Here is a 15,284-nt window from a genome sequence, read left to right as displayed (position 1 = left end):
GTCCTCTTACACGGGAAAGAGGGGGAGGGATTCCGGTGGTGGAGAAAAGTGTTTTGAACCAGCGTATTCCCCTGAGTATTAACTCATGCACTGCTATGTAAGACGCCGGAAATAGGGACGCGTGAAGGAACGGTTTTTGTATTCACGCGTTGGACGTCTAAGTGTGTCCTTATTGCATAGTAGGGAAGTGGGAAGAGGGTTCGGTTGGAACGGTCGGTCCAATTTAGCACTATGTATACTTTGTTCAGAAGGAAAACGGTTCTTCCGGAGTATGCCGAGAGCGCTAGTATTCTAGTTGGAAAACGAAAAGGGAAAAAATATACGAAAAATTGTTAGAAATTGTGTAAAATTGTTGGATTACCACCAGGTGGCAGGCTGCAGCCCAGTGTATGGAAGTCTATATTGACCGCCAATAAGGGGATACTTGAAGATAATAATCTGTTAGATACAGCAAGGGCTTGGTTTCGGACAGCTGCGGTGTTACAGAAAGAGGGCTGGCAGGAGATTGAAGTGGACCAAGGAGATGTTAAATTGTATGGTTATGTTTTAAGTGAAAAATCAAAGGTTCAAGTGATAGATTCACAAACCTCATTGCCGCCGTCTTACAATAGCTCCGCGGCCGATTCAGGCGTTGGTCCAGGTGGATGGATATGCCCTGTTTGTGATTGGCAAAATCCTGATTATTTTGGTGTTTGTTATAATTGTGGAGGACAAAGACCTCATTCACTGCCTGCTATAGCTTACAGTCCCCCCCTTTACCCCCCTTTGCCTGTTGCTGTTTCTGACGTCACTAAATGTGTTCCTTCAACTGTGACCCATCGTTCTCCTTCTCTAGGAGCTGCTGTATCCGGTATTAACCAAACCCCTCCTTTGCATGCTGTAATGCAAACTAGTTTAGAGCCCTTAAAAGTAACGCCCCTGGCACCGCCCGTAGCTTCTGCCCCTCCCAGTACACCCATAGTGTCCCAACATGGCAATACTCCCGGAAGTCAGATGCCTGGAACTTCCTGTGGTGGCCATCTTGCTACACCTCATAAACCACAATTACTTTGTCCAGTCATCACCCCAGCCGGCACCTATTATAGCCCAGTGCCTGAACCCGGTTTGCTTTGTCCCAATCTTTCAGCATCCTCAGTGGCACCTCCAGTTTTGCAACCTCATAGGCCCCTACCACATACTACCCGTTCTGCACTGTCACATGAGCTTATTGATCTGGATCCACCCGGACAGGAGGGTGTTACTTATGCACAGGACGGTGTGGCTTATGATAATCCCCATACAGATGGAGGATCACAGGATTCCTTTTCTACCATATCCGAGGAGTGGGACCCTGTCTTTCAGCGTTATTATGCCTGTGCCAATGGCACACTCCTCCTCTCAGTTGGAAAAGGAGACATCACTACCATGTCTGTAGGAGCCGTGGTTAATCCTGCCAATGGCCACCTGCACCACAGTGGTGGCATAGGTGCTCGCATAGTCAAGGCTGGAGGCGAATCTATTCAACGTGATTCAGAATCCCTAGTACGTACACAAGGCCCTGTCCAACCAGGACGTATTGCTATTACAGGCCCAGGCAACTTGCCCTGCAATCTAGTCATTCATGCAGTTGGCCCACTTTATTATTCCAATCAACATGACACCAGTTGCCGGATCCTCCGAGAGGCAGTCGAAGCAGCCATTCTACACGCTTCCCAGGCCTCTCAGGCCCAGATGCCTTTACGGTCAATAGCCTTGCCCGCCATTTCGGCTGGAATTTTCGGATTCCCTATCCGAGCTTGTGCAAACGAGATTGTTAAAACCATAATGCCCCTAATCCATGGCCAGATGTTGAATTTGCAAGAAATTCGTCTAGTCGGAAGTTTGGAAGCGACTGTTAAGGCACTCCAGGATGCCCTCCAAGGATATGTTCGCCCATCCAAACCCACTATCATCTCCAGGAAACTACCTATTATGGTTGAAGATGCAAGTGATGATCAAGTACCAGTCCGGACACAGAAAGCCGTACTTGATAAGGACGACTCAGAACCCTTGATGTACATAAAGTTTACTCCTGGACAGGCAGATACCTTAGTCTCCACACTGCCAGACCCAGAGGCCCAACCTATGCCATTTTACCGCCGTATCGTACAGATCCAGAAGATGTACGCAGCTACATGGCAAGATTTAATGTCATTGGCCCAAATTAAAGCAGGAGACTCTTATTGGCCAGTCATGGAAGGGGCCCTGAATGATTCTCGCCTGTCTTCTGAAGAAACCTGGCAATCCGGTGTCACTTTTTGTGAACAGTTGAAATCCTGGGCACAAGACCGTCTATCTGATCAAGCTACCAGCCTTAAGGATGTGACTCAAGATCAAGCGGAGTCAGTTGAAAAATACGCTTCCAGACTCACCCAGATGTTCGCAGACCTCGGATTCTCACAACAGATTAAACCACAGGCTCAGCTTTTGTCACAAGCCTTTGTCGCTGGTCTGAGGGAGGAGCTTAGGAACAATATAATGAAGACTCGCCCGGAAATTGAAAATGCTACCATGACAGATGCTATTATTATTGCAAAAAGCTTCCAGAAGAATATGAAACCCTCCAAGAAGGCGATGGTTGTCCTGGCGGAAGAGGACTCTGAGAACCCTCAATACGTTATGTCTAATGTATCACCATTTCCTATGCAAGTATACCCTCCTGCCATCCATCAGACTACAGCTGAACCTTCACCACAATTTCAAAACTACCCTGACCAGAGAGGAGTCAGAGGCCCTTGCTTCAGGTGCGGAAGAGAAGGACATATCAAACGGGATTGTCGAGTGCCACCTAATAGGTATTACTCTCGGAACGGTGATAGAAGACAACTAAGGAGACCATATCTGGAATCTCAACAAGTTGTCCAGAACCAGGCCCAACAACAGCCACAATGATGGTCAGGCACGCCTGAACCTACCATGGCTTCTACCACAAGTGCCTTTTCTCCTTGCTCTGCAGTCACCCTACTGGTAGATGAGAACCCAATCAAATTCATGGTGGACACAGGTGCGGCCAAAACTGTTATTAGACAACAAGACTTACCATTGTCAGTTCCTCTTACTTCAGACACTTTTACTTGTGTTGGTGTAGATGGCACACCAACTAAAAACCAACTTACAGTGCCGGTCCCAATCGGTCCTTTCCCTGAAGTTTTGACCAGACTCCTGGTGTCGCCTACCTGTCCCATTAATCTTCTGGGTGCCGACCTCTTACACCATTTCCGAGCCAACATCAATTTCGACTCCGATGGCATGACGGTAACTTTCTACAATCCCAATACACCGGAGGGAATTGAAGACGTGTGTATTGTCTCAGCATTGCCTATGATGCTCTTGTATCGAGACGATCCCTTGTATGGAATACCTGACAGTGTTATAGCTCTTATACCACAGTCTCTATGGTCAACGGGTCCCGAAGATGTTGGCCGTCTGCAAGTACCTCCCGTTATGGTGCGTCTTAAAACTGGGGCCCAGCTACCTCGAGTGCCGCAATATCCTCTGAAATCCATCCAGGAAGAATCACTCAAACTGCAAATATCAGCTCTCCTTGAAAATGGGGCCCTCATTCGCTGTGTTTCGCCATGCAATACGCCGTTGTTTCCTGTCAAAAAGAAGACATCTAAAGGAGAAGCTCCTAAGTTTCGGTTAGTGCAAGATTTGAGGGCCGTCAATGCTGCTACTCTGTTGGAAACCCCAGTGGTACCTAATCCACATACTCTTCTTGGACAGATCCCACCCTCAGCGACCGTTTTCACTGTCATTGATCTCGCCAACGCTTTCTTCAGTGTACCTCTACATCCGGACTGTCAATATCTGTTCGCTTTCACCTTCCAAAGAGGCCAGTATACATGGACAGTCATTCCACAAGGAGCACAAAACAGTCCCAATCAGTTCACTCAAGCAATGTCTATCATTCTCTCACCATGGCAGCAAGAGCATCCAGAAGTGGCTCTTTTACAGTATGTGGACGATCTACTCCTCTGTGCTGGGAGTGAACAAGACTGCTACGACTTCTCCGTATCTTTGCTCCAGTTCCTTGCAGCCCAAAATTGTAAGGTCTCTAAGGCAAAGGTTCAGTGGTGCCAACCCAAAGTCGTATTCCTTGGTCATTGTATTTCACCAGGCTGTAAGCATCTTACGGAGGACAGGAAAGAGGCCATTGATGCTTTATCTTTTCCCAGGAATATCAAACAACTGCAAGCCTTCTTAGGCCTCATCACTTATTGCAGACAATGGATACCAGACGCTTCCAGGATCATGCAACCGTTGTACGATGCTGTCAAGACCAATCATATCACATATAACGACTCTCCTGAGGATTATGACAAACGATATTGGGCTTTCGAGAAACTCAAAGACGCCATCTTAACAGCCCCAGCATTGGGCCTTCCGAACTATGCTTTGCCATTTACTCTTTTTCTTCATAAGATCGATGGCCATGCCTCTGGAGTGTTAACACAAGACCATGGCTCCAGAAAACGCCCAGTTGGATACTACTCTTGCAGACTTGACCCTGTGGCAAGGGCCTCGCCCACCTGTCTTCGTGCGGTCCATGCTGCACATCTTCTTCTTGACAAAACGGCCGACATTACCCTTGGCCACCCCACGGTGGTTCAAGCACCCCATGATTTGAAGGCGATTCTTGACCAGACTCAACCAAGACACCTGTCCGCCCAACGTCACCTTCGTCTTCAGTGCTCCCTACTACTTCCTGACAACGTTACTCTACAGCGATGTACCACCTTGAATCCCGCCACTCTTCTTCCGCTTTCTAGGGGGGACTACCCCATATGTCAGCATGAAGCCCATGAACGCTGCAGCTCCTGCGACATGGTTGATGTCCCTGTTTGCAGCCATGATTGCTTAAAGGAGATGGAAAAGGAAACTACTACACCTTGTCAAGTATCTGAAACACCTTTGCCAGATGCAGATCTTACTTTGTGGACAGATGGTTCTCGGTACGGGGATGGCAGCAAGTTCTACACGGGATTTGCTGTGACCACTCTGGATCAGCCAATTACATCGGGAGCCATACCATCCCATATGTCAGCACAAGAAGCAGAATTGGTAGCTCTCATCAAGGCATGTGAAGCGGCAGAAGGGAAAAGAGTCAACATCTATACTGACAGCAGGTATGCCTTTGGGGTTGTACACGATTTTGGACTGCTATGGTTGCACAGAGGACTCATTAACTCAACTGGAACTCCAGTGAAGAATGCGGTACTTGTCCAGAGACTGTTGCAGGCAGTTCAGATGCCCAGAGAAATAGCTGTCATGAAGGTCAGAGCGCATGGACGGCTGGACAGCCCAGAATCACTTGGCAATCATTATGCTGACGAACTAGCGAAGACGGCAGCACGAGAGAAACCGGAAGAATTGGCGGATATTCTACTTATGGTAATAACCAGGACGGGGAAGGCTACACAGCCAGAAGACTCAGGCAATAAAGTGGGGAGGACTCCATATGATAAACTCATATCGGAACAGATCCATGCTCCATATGATGAAAGACAAGAATGGAAGAAGATGGGAGCCAAAGTGGATTGGAAACTATGGAAGCTCGAGGGTCGAGTCTGTCTACCAAGAAGAATGTTCCCTGCAGAATTAGCATGGGCCCATGGTTGTACGCACAGAGGGAAGAATCAAATGTTGGCACTCATCCAGAAGTTCTACTACGCACCAGGAATTTCCTCAGCAATATCTGCGTACACCAGAAGCTGCCAGACTTGCATAACATGTAATCCTGCATGAACAGAGAAGACACCACAAAAACATCTGGCGAAGCCTCTTTATCCATTCCAAAGGATACAAGTGGACCACATCCAACTACCCAAAGTGGGGAAGTACGAGTATGTTTTGGTAGTTGTCGACATCTTTTCCAGTTGGCCCGAGGCCTACCCGGTAGTCAACATGACTGCAAGAGTCACAGCTAAACGGCTCATCACGGAAACCGTGTGCAGGTTTGGAATGCCAGAAGTCATTGAAAGCGATCAAGGACCAGCCTTCACAGCTAACATTTACCAAGAACTGTGGAGTATGCTTGGAGCAAGTCTCGGACTGCATACTCCGTATCATCCACAGAGCAGTGGGAAAGTGGAAAGGATGAACTCAACTCTGAAAACCAAACTGCTCAAGGCCTCACAAGACAGTGCACTGCCCTGGACAGAACTTCTCCCTATAGTCCTGTACCATGTCAGAAACACCCCTGTTGCAAAACATGGCCTAACCCCCTTTGAAATACTTTTTGGTTCCGTCCCCAGATTAGGGTCCTATTTCCCTCAAAATTTGTCTGACCACCATGACTCAGTTGTGCAGTTTGGTATTGAACTAAGTCGAGAGTTAACTAAAACACATGCAGCAGTTTTCTCTTCTCTTCCAGATCCTGACACAGATCTAGCCACCCACACATTGAAACCAGGAGAGTGGGTGGTGGTTAAAAAACACGTCAGGAAGAATTGTCTGGAGCCCAGATACGAAGGCCCGTTCCAGATAATCCTGGTGACTCCTACCTCCGTGAAACTTGAAGGCAGGACAACATGGATCCACGCCTCGCATTGCAGAAGTGTCGATCCACCAGAGCTGCACTGAGTGTCCTGCTAATACTTATCCTTTGCACAAAATCTGTGTGGTCTCAGGCCACTGTTACTAAAACAAATGATGTGGTTACGTTTTGGTACAATAGTTCGACACAAGTTGTCACTTTTACATTTGATTACTGTGATATCGTGAAATGTCAACTAGGACGGGCCCCTCAAATGGGATGTCAGGCACACTTGAGACAGGGGCAACAGTACATATGTGTTACAGGAGGTGGATATGGAGACACATGTAGCTCATGGAAGGCTGTTGGGTGGAATACTGGTGAGAATTGGGGATACAAACCAAGTGTAGCCTTAAATAAACGGGATGAGAAGGGCAGATCTTTACTTACCAGGATGACACTCTCCCGTGCACCAGCCACTAGAACATGTACTACGAATAACCAGTGTAACCCTTTAGTTCTCAACATAGAACACCCCCAATCACAGGATGAAGGTATATAACTTCTGGGTACACATATAAAGGGTGGACACAATGGTTGTATGCAGTTGGGAAAATTTAGGTTATCACAGATGACAAAAGTTCTACCAGTATTTCGAATGCTTACACATATTCAGACCTTTCACAGTATGGTAGCCATAGCTAACCCCACCATGGAAGATGTATATGCAGTTGAACAGGGTTATACAGACACCAACCTGTGGTTAGAATGGATGAAATATACAGTACACCAAGCTAACAGGTCAGACTGTTATGTATGTGCAGGAGCCAGACCTCATTTAGGAACTGTCCCACTGAATTTGGATTACGAAGCTGAATTATGTCTTGTTAGTCTGTTTACAAATATGACTGAGGGAAATGCATGTGAAGAATGGAAAAAGAGATACCCGATAGTAGCTAAGGCCTTCTCCCCTGGGAAAGGCATTACTATATACCCTGGCAACTATACCTGTTATAATGTGAGTGGTCAAGGGAGAGATATGGGTAGATTTCGAGATGGGTTCTGTGGATCCTATAGCAATCTCACCCATGATCACTTAATTAACCAGGTACAGTCCGTGGCAGATGTGTTTTGGATTTGTGGGGATATGAAAATTCGATCACGAGTAGAAGGAAATTGGACGGGAGAATGCACTTTAGCTAAGGCACTTATGCCTATACACATAGCCCCCGCTGACCACACTGTCAAAGAAAATGACTTTATAGCACACATCAAAATCAACTTACGGACTCGACGGAGTGCAGATGATGACCGTACCGGTAGAAATACACCTAAAGGCTCTTTTGACCCACATGTTTACATTGATGCTATTGGAGTGCCTAGGGGGGTCCCTGACGAATATAAAGCTAGAGACCAAGTCAGGGCGGGGTTCGAATCCATTATCCCCATAATTACTGTAAATAAAAATGTAGACTGGATTAACTACATCTACTATAATCAGCAACGTTTTGTTAATTATACACGTGACGCCTTACAGGGACTGGCAGAACAACTAGATCCGACTTCCATCATGGCTTATCAAAACAGAATGGCTTTGGATATGATCCTCGCAGAGAAAGGTGGAGTCTGTAAAATGGTGGGGGATGTTTGTTGCACATATATACCAGATAACACTGGAGTGGATGGGAAGGTCACCTTAGCTATACAGAAACTTACTACACTGTCTGAAGAATTAAAGAAAAATTCAGGAGTGACCGACCCTTGGGGAGATTATTTTGGATGGACGAGTTCTTTTAAAGGCTGGTTGATCCAGATAGGGACCGCCTTAAGTATAGTATTAGTTATATTACTAGCCATTCTGGTTTGTGTAATTCCGTGTTTGAAGAAAATATTTTCCAAAACAGCTGAAGTAACATTAGGAGGGACCTTTCCTTTACTCGAAACAGAAGACCTAGATATGACAGACAACATGCCCATAAAGACCAACACGACCCTCTCCCCCAGTTACAAAACGATTCTGCTAGAATAAACTGTTAGAAGAGAGGACTTAGAGAACCTTGGGACATGGGAAAGTCCAACTACAAAGGGTGAGGACTCGCCTAGGAGTCCTTGGTCTCAAACCGGTGAAAAAAAACACTTCCCCTTTCCGCCCATGCCTCAATGTTCAGTTAGGCAGGTTTTCCGATAAGTCTTTCTACCTCTCTTCCTAAGGGAACACAGTACCCTTAGAATTCAGAAATGGCAGAAATAAGTCTTTAGGGGGGACTGTTGAGGATAAAGAATTGAGTATCCAAAAATACTTAATTCAGCCATTTCATAGACTCAGGTATATAGTTTAGTAAGATGTAAACTAACACACATATCTATGCATGTCTTTGTTCTCTTTTATTCTTTTACTAATACGTTTATATAAGTATATTGCATATTCAGTGTATTTTCCTTAGACTCAGTATATACTAGGATATATATATATATGTATAGCTTGAAGATGGCCACCATTTCCTGTTCTACACCCAAGACAGATGGACAAAGAAATTCCTGGAGCCTGGACTGACCAATCCACGGAGAATATGCAGATCTCTCTACGTCATGAAGCCCTGACCTACGATACTTGATTGGACTAAAACTTTTGTTTACACCCCTTTTACTTCGTGGTCTAATTGTCCGAGAATAAAGATTTTCAGTCTTGCCTCAGCCTTGGTCGTGAGAGGAAGAGTTATAATTGATTTCCAATTAATTATTATTCTTTTTCGCCGTGCACAAACGACATTTTAATTCGGAACAACGATCAGATCGAGGGATCACTTGTATCCCACAAACCTCAACAAAGTGACGACGCAGTCCAGCGTCGTACCACAACTCCTGTCTCTTGTACCTGTGGTGCCACCAGAACAAGAAGAGGAGACGACGCAGTCCAGCGTCGTACCACAACTCCTGTTGCCTGAGTCCTTGGTACCACCGGGCCCTGGAGAAGAAACGACGCAGTCTAGCGTCGCTCCACTGTCCCTGGCTATTGAGACTTCGATGTCACCGGCTACTGAGGATGAGACAATGTCCTGTACCCAGTCCGAGACGCCCGATCCGGTCGTCCAAGACTCCAGTCCTGCTTCTGACTGTCCTCCTCTTTCCTCCGTTGCCGCTGACTTGGGTTCTCCGATACGGGACATAGTGGCCATAAAAACGGTCCGGGGTAAGCAGTCCTTCCTGGTCGATTGGGTGGATTGCGGTCCTGAGGCCCGGTCCTGGTTGTCCCGGAAGTACGTTGCTGCCCCTCTTCGGCGCGCCTACATGTCCCGGCCGCGGGGAGGGGGGCTTCAAGGGGGGGGGTACTGTCACGCTCCCGGTGTCCGGGCAGCCCTCCTTACCCACTGACCCGGTTCCTGCATCGCACCACCGCTCCGTACACACTGATCCAGTCGTACCTGCATCGCACCACCGCTCCGTACCCACTGATCCAGTCGCACCTGCATCGCACCACCGCTCCTTGCCCACTGATCCAGTTCACGTGTCCGCCGGTCACGCCTGCCGCTCCCGCTCGTGCTCTCCTGTGTTCTGTTCCTGGTCTCAGGAGTCTGACTCTGACTAGTGCCTCTGTATAGGACCAGGCCGCGCCCACTCTCCTGGTCTTATAGGCCCAGCACACCTGAAGCAGGAAATGACATAGGGCTGTGCTGGGTATATAAGACTTGCCTTTCCATGTGGGCGGGCCTGATCAACGTGTCTTGAAGCCTTGTCTTTTGAGCTAGGTGCTCAGGTCCCCTTGTACCGTGTCCTGTTACCTGTACCAGCATTCTGTACCGTCTTAAAGAACTCCGTGACCCTGGTGACCTGGTTATACCTGTCCCTGCCACGCCAGTGCTCCGGCTGCCGTGTACCCTGTCCTCCGGTGGGGTGCATGGTCCAGTGGATCCACCTCCTGGGCCTACCAGTCCTCCCTGCCCTGACAGCGTCACACGGTATGATATATCGGGCGATATGTTGTTGTGGTCACGTCGATAGTGACGCACATCCGGCATCGTCTGACATATCGTAGCGTGTGACAGCTACGTGCAACAGTGAATGAGCAGAAATACTCACCTTCTCGTTCATCGTTGACACGTCGCTCAGTTTAAAAAAAAATCGGCCGTCAGGTTGTTCATCGTTCCCGGGGCAGCACACATCGCTCCGTGTGACACCCCGGGAACGACGAACACAGCTTACCTGCGTCCCGCCAGCAATGTGGAAGGAAGGAGGTGGGCGGGATGTATACGTCCCGCTCATCTCCGCCCCTCCGCTTCTATTGGCCGGCTGCCGTGTGACGTTGCTGTGACGCCAAACGTTCCTCCCCTTTCAGGAAGTGGATGTTCACCGCCCACAGCGACGTCGCCCGGGAGGTAAGTACGTGTGACAGGGAGGTTAGCGACTTTGTGCGCCACGGGCAACTAATTGCCCGTGACGCACAAACGACGGGGGCGGGTACGATCGTTCTTGCAATCGCACGATAGATCGGCTCGTGTGAAGCCCACATTAGAGTCATTGTGAAATCCTATAAATATAAAAAAAAACCTCTTAAAGGGAATCGGTCAACACAGAATGAATCATAGTATCATAGTTTATAAGGTTGAAGGGAGACTCTAAAGCCTGCTTTACACGAGTCAATCCATCGTGCGATTTATTTGGCAAAGTCTTTTTTTTTTTTGTATCGCTGATAGGTATTTGTCCATGTGTCACACGTTGAGTGTTGTCAAACGACCACAAAGCGCTCATCGATATATTGATTGGCCATGGCGGACGTCCAAAAGGCTTCACACATGTTTTCCTTTGGTCAATCTGTCTTTTGCATGGGCGTAATTAGGCAAACTATACAGCCCTCCGTGACGTTGTCTGGATTGTTGCACGCCCTGAATTCTTCTGACCTGCTCAATCCAGTTCTGCTAATGTGGTTGATTGGTTACATCCCATATATATTGTTTCTCTTCTGCATCTGTCTTTGTTGCCTCGTGTGTCCTTAGCATCAATCTTGTTTGTGGTCTGGTTTTTGACGAATTCAGAGTATCTATCCTCCAAAGGTGGGTAAAATTTGGTTTTGTATGGTTTCTTTATTGTGTCATTTAGCCGTTCACAATCATTTTTTTTTATGTTTATTTTTTATTGTGATTTGTGTAGGTTTTATCGTGTATTATGTTTTTTGAAACATAATAATGTATTTTTTTTTTTTTCTCATTTTTGTTCTTTTAAAAATGTAAAAAATTACATGTTTATTATAACAGTGTCAAATAAAATGTTCTCATATATTCTTTCACAGATGACGGCTCATCAAAACGAATTATTTTTGCGTGATTTCATTGAAAAATATCGCACATTAACCTGTCTTTGGAAAATTAAATCGCCTGAATATAGTAACAAACGCATCAAACAAGCAGCTTATGCGGATCTGATTACTATCTTTAAAAACCATTTTCCAAATGAGCCAGTGGATGTAAATATGATCAAGAAAAAAATACAAGGAATACGCACTGTATATAAAAAGGAACTAAATAAAGTCGAGGAGTCACGACGTTCAGGGGCTGCGACTGCCGATCTTTATGTCCCACGGCTGTGGTATTTTGATCTACTTGACTTCACAAGAGATCAAGAGATTCCAAGGTCATCAACAAGTATGCTTTCCATTCAGGAGTCAGAAAATGGGGCAATTGGCAGCGAGTCAGCGACACAATTGGTATATTTACCTTTATTCATAAATGTTTCTTTACACACTATGATATTTTTTTTTTTCTAAAAATGTTTTAAGGTGTTGTATGATCTGATTTTGTTTTTTTAAAAATTTGGTTTTATGTACCAACATAAATAACCAACAGAAAAAATTGTAAACACAAAAGGGTAACATGTTTTTTTTTTTCCATTATTGTAGTTCCAAAATATGTTGTATCATCTCTCTAATGTGTTCACACATCTTTCTAATTTTTTTTTTTTTTCTTGTTACAAATGTAGGATTATGCTACTGAAAGCACTTCTCAAGAGCAGGAAACTACAAATAGCTCACAGAATCCATCTTTAACATCGTGTGAACAAACACCTGCCACATCAAGACCTTTGTTAAGGCAATTACCAAGGAGAATGAGAAGACCAACTTTATTGTCACGTGGAAACGAGTTGGCGTCTATTTGTCGGTCAATACTTGAGAAACATGACCGTCCACCTGTATCTGGATTTGCGCATTATGTTGATGATGTTTGCAAAATACTGGAAAAGAATAAAAAATTACATGCCGAAAGAATCATCGCCCAAGTCCTACATGCGGCACAAGAAAATCGCCTTACATCGGCTACAGTATTAAAAGAAGATTTTTTGCCAGAAAATACATCTGTTGTTGCTGATGTGGCAACCCTTGGGGAATCTGTTGCATTGTCACCACCTCGAAAAGATAAAAGCAAAAGGCGTCGGTAATTATTTTTTTCGTGAGGTGTTTTTTTTTTTAATTTTGATACGCAATTTGCATTCAAAATAAGACAAAGAAAATATTTGTCTACAAACTGTAAATATTTTGCTTTTTCAGACTCACATAATTTTCGCTGTATATATTTCACAATAAATGTTAGGTTTAGAACAAAATAATTGTCATGTTTTTGTCTTTAAAAAAAAAAAAACAAATTTGTTTTCAAAAATTTTTTATTATATAGAGTTTTAAATACCCATTCTGAAAATATTTTTAGGCCTTATGTACAAAAAAATAACATGGTCAAAACATCATTACATGTTGTGACTGCAAACGGTTTAAAATTAAAATAGCCAAACAAAATTATGCATTAGCATCCATGTATGTTTTTAACAATTGTACATGATCTTGTGCTGTCTGGTATAATCTGCATGCTGACTGATACACTTCTTCAAGCTTTGGTCGATCATCTGCTAAAAAAAAAAAAAAAAAATTATTTAAAACAAAAACATACATTTTATCAACCAAAATGTTTTAAAAGAAAACCAAACCTGATCTAACTTGCACAGACGCAGAATCTGAATCAGAGCTGAGTGTCCAACCAACAGCATGAACACGTGTTGCAGCAATAGGAGGATGATCTTCAATGTTATCTAGGGAGTGACATAATAGTTCACTATTTGTTTTTTTCCTTTTTAAAAAAAAAAAAAAAAAAAAACTGGCAAGTTAAAATAAAAACAAACCTTGCTCTGAAACCTCATTTTGATCCAAAACAGGAATTGGTTCTGATGAAGTTCCTGGATTATTGTTTATTGCGCTCCCTTGGTCCGCTACATGTGATGATCCTTTCAAAAATGAGAAAAAAAAATATATTTTTAAGCAAAAAAAACATGACTAACATGGCATATTATGTAAACACATGTATGATTGATATTATACACATGGTTTTTTGAAAAATGGGCCAAATAAAAAAAACCAAACATTTATTGTTAAAATATACCTCGAGTAGTGTTATTTTGAGCTCTAATTTCTGCTAGACGTTGCTTGCCACGATATTTCAGATCAGCCATTTTCTTCCTGATCTGCGTTTTTGAGCGGTGGAGGCCAAATTTCTTCCAAAGAGATTTCTTAATCTTCCGTAGAACTTTTTTTTTATGCTCCCTTGGACGTTCAGATATAAGTAGACAATCATAGTCTCTTTCATCCATTTCGGTGACAAGAAGATGGATTTCTGCATCTCCCCAGACAGTTGCTCGCATGTTTGCAGACATGTTTGTTTATGCGATTTTTAAACCGGAAGTGAAAATTCCAGCCTGCCTTGTAGTGAAAGGAAGTGATGGCAGTGTTTATTTGTGAAACATAGAATAAAGTTGTAATGCTTTGAAATCATGTAATGTATGTATTTTATAAATATATTTGTATTCATATATTTATAACAAAGTGAATTTGTTTGTTGATAGTTATTTCTTACTTTACTTCAAGTTTTAATGTAATTATGTTTGTTTCATTGTTTTAAATTAAAAATATAGTTTACACAAAAGGTAATGTTCTCCGACTTTGTTAACACACTCTAATGTTCAGAAATGCCTTTTCTATTATAAAATTAAAAAAAAAAAAATCAAAAAAAAAAAATTTGGTCAAATAATGAAAAAAAAAAAAAATATTATGACGCATTCAAATAATCACAAAAACGATCCCGATTGATTATGGCATCATGCCGGACACGACCAAAAGATTGAGGTGTCGGCAGGGATGGCAACTGTGGATCACTACAACGCCAAACTCCTGGGACAACATCGGAATCATCACTGCCAATGTTGTTTACATACCCCAGGGGCATGTAGGCTGCTGCATCCTTTTTGCGTAAAAAATTATGTAGAACACAGCTGGCAAGAACTACACTATCAATGGATTCGAGTTTGAGATTTATTGGTGTTGAGAATACACGAAACCGACTTGCCATAATTCCAAACGTATTCTCAACAACCAAACGTTCCCTTGAGAGACGGAAATTGAAATATTGACGTTCGGGACTCAAAGTAGTTTGGGGATAAGGACGCAGGAGATGGCTTTGAAGAGGAAATGCCTCATCCCCTAAAAAAACAAAATTTAAATTATTTTCATTTCCTGAATTTGGAGGCAAAGGTAATTGTGAACTAAATAAACGCTTTCCAAAATCAGTTTGCTCTAAAACGCCACCATCGGAAACACGGCCATTTATTCCTACATCCACTGTTAAATATTCATAATTTGCATTAACAACTGCAAATAAAATTATACTAAAGAAACATTTATAGTTATAAAAAAAAGAACCACTATTTGGGGGTTTAATTATTCTTATGTGCTTGCCATCAATCGCACCACCACAGCAGG

This window comes from Anomaloglossus baeobatrachus, chromosome 1, assembly GCF_048569485.1.
Source record: "Anomaloglossus baeobatrachus isolate aAnoBae1 chromosome 1, aAnoBae1.hap1, whole genome shotgun sequence".
NCBI classification, from domain to species: Eukaryota; Metazoa; Chordata; class Amphibia; order Anura; family Aromobatidae; genus Anomaloglossus; species Anomaloglossus baeobatrachus.
This window is presented reverse-complemented; position numbering follows the sequence as displayed.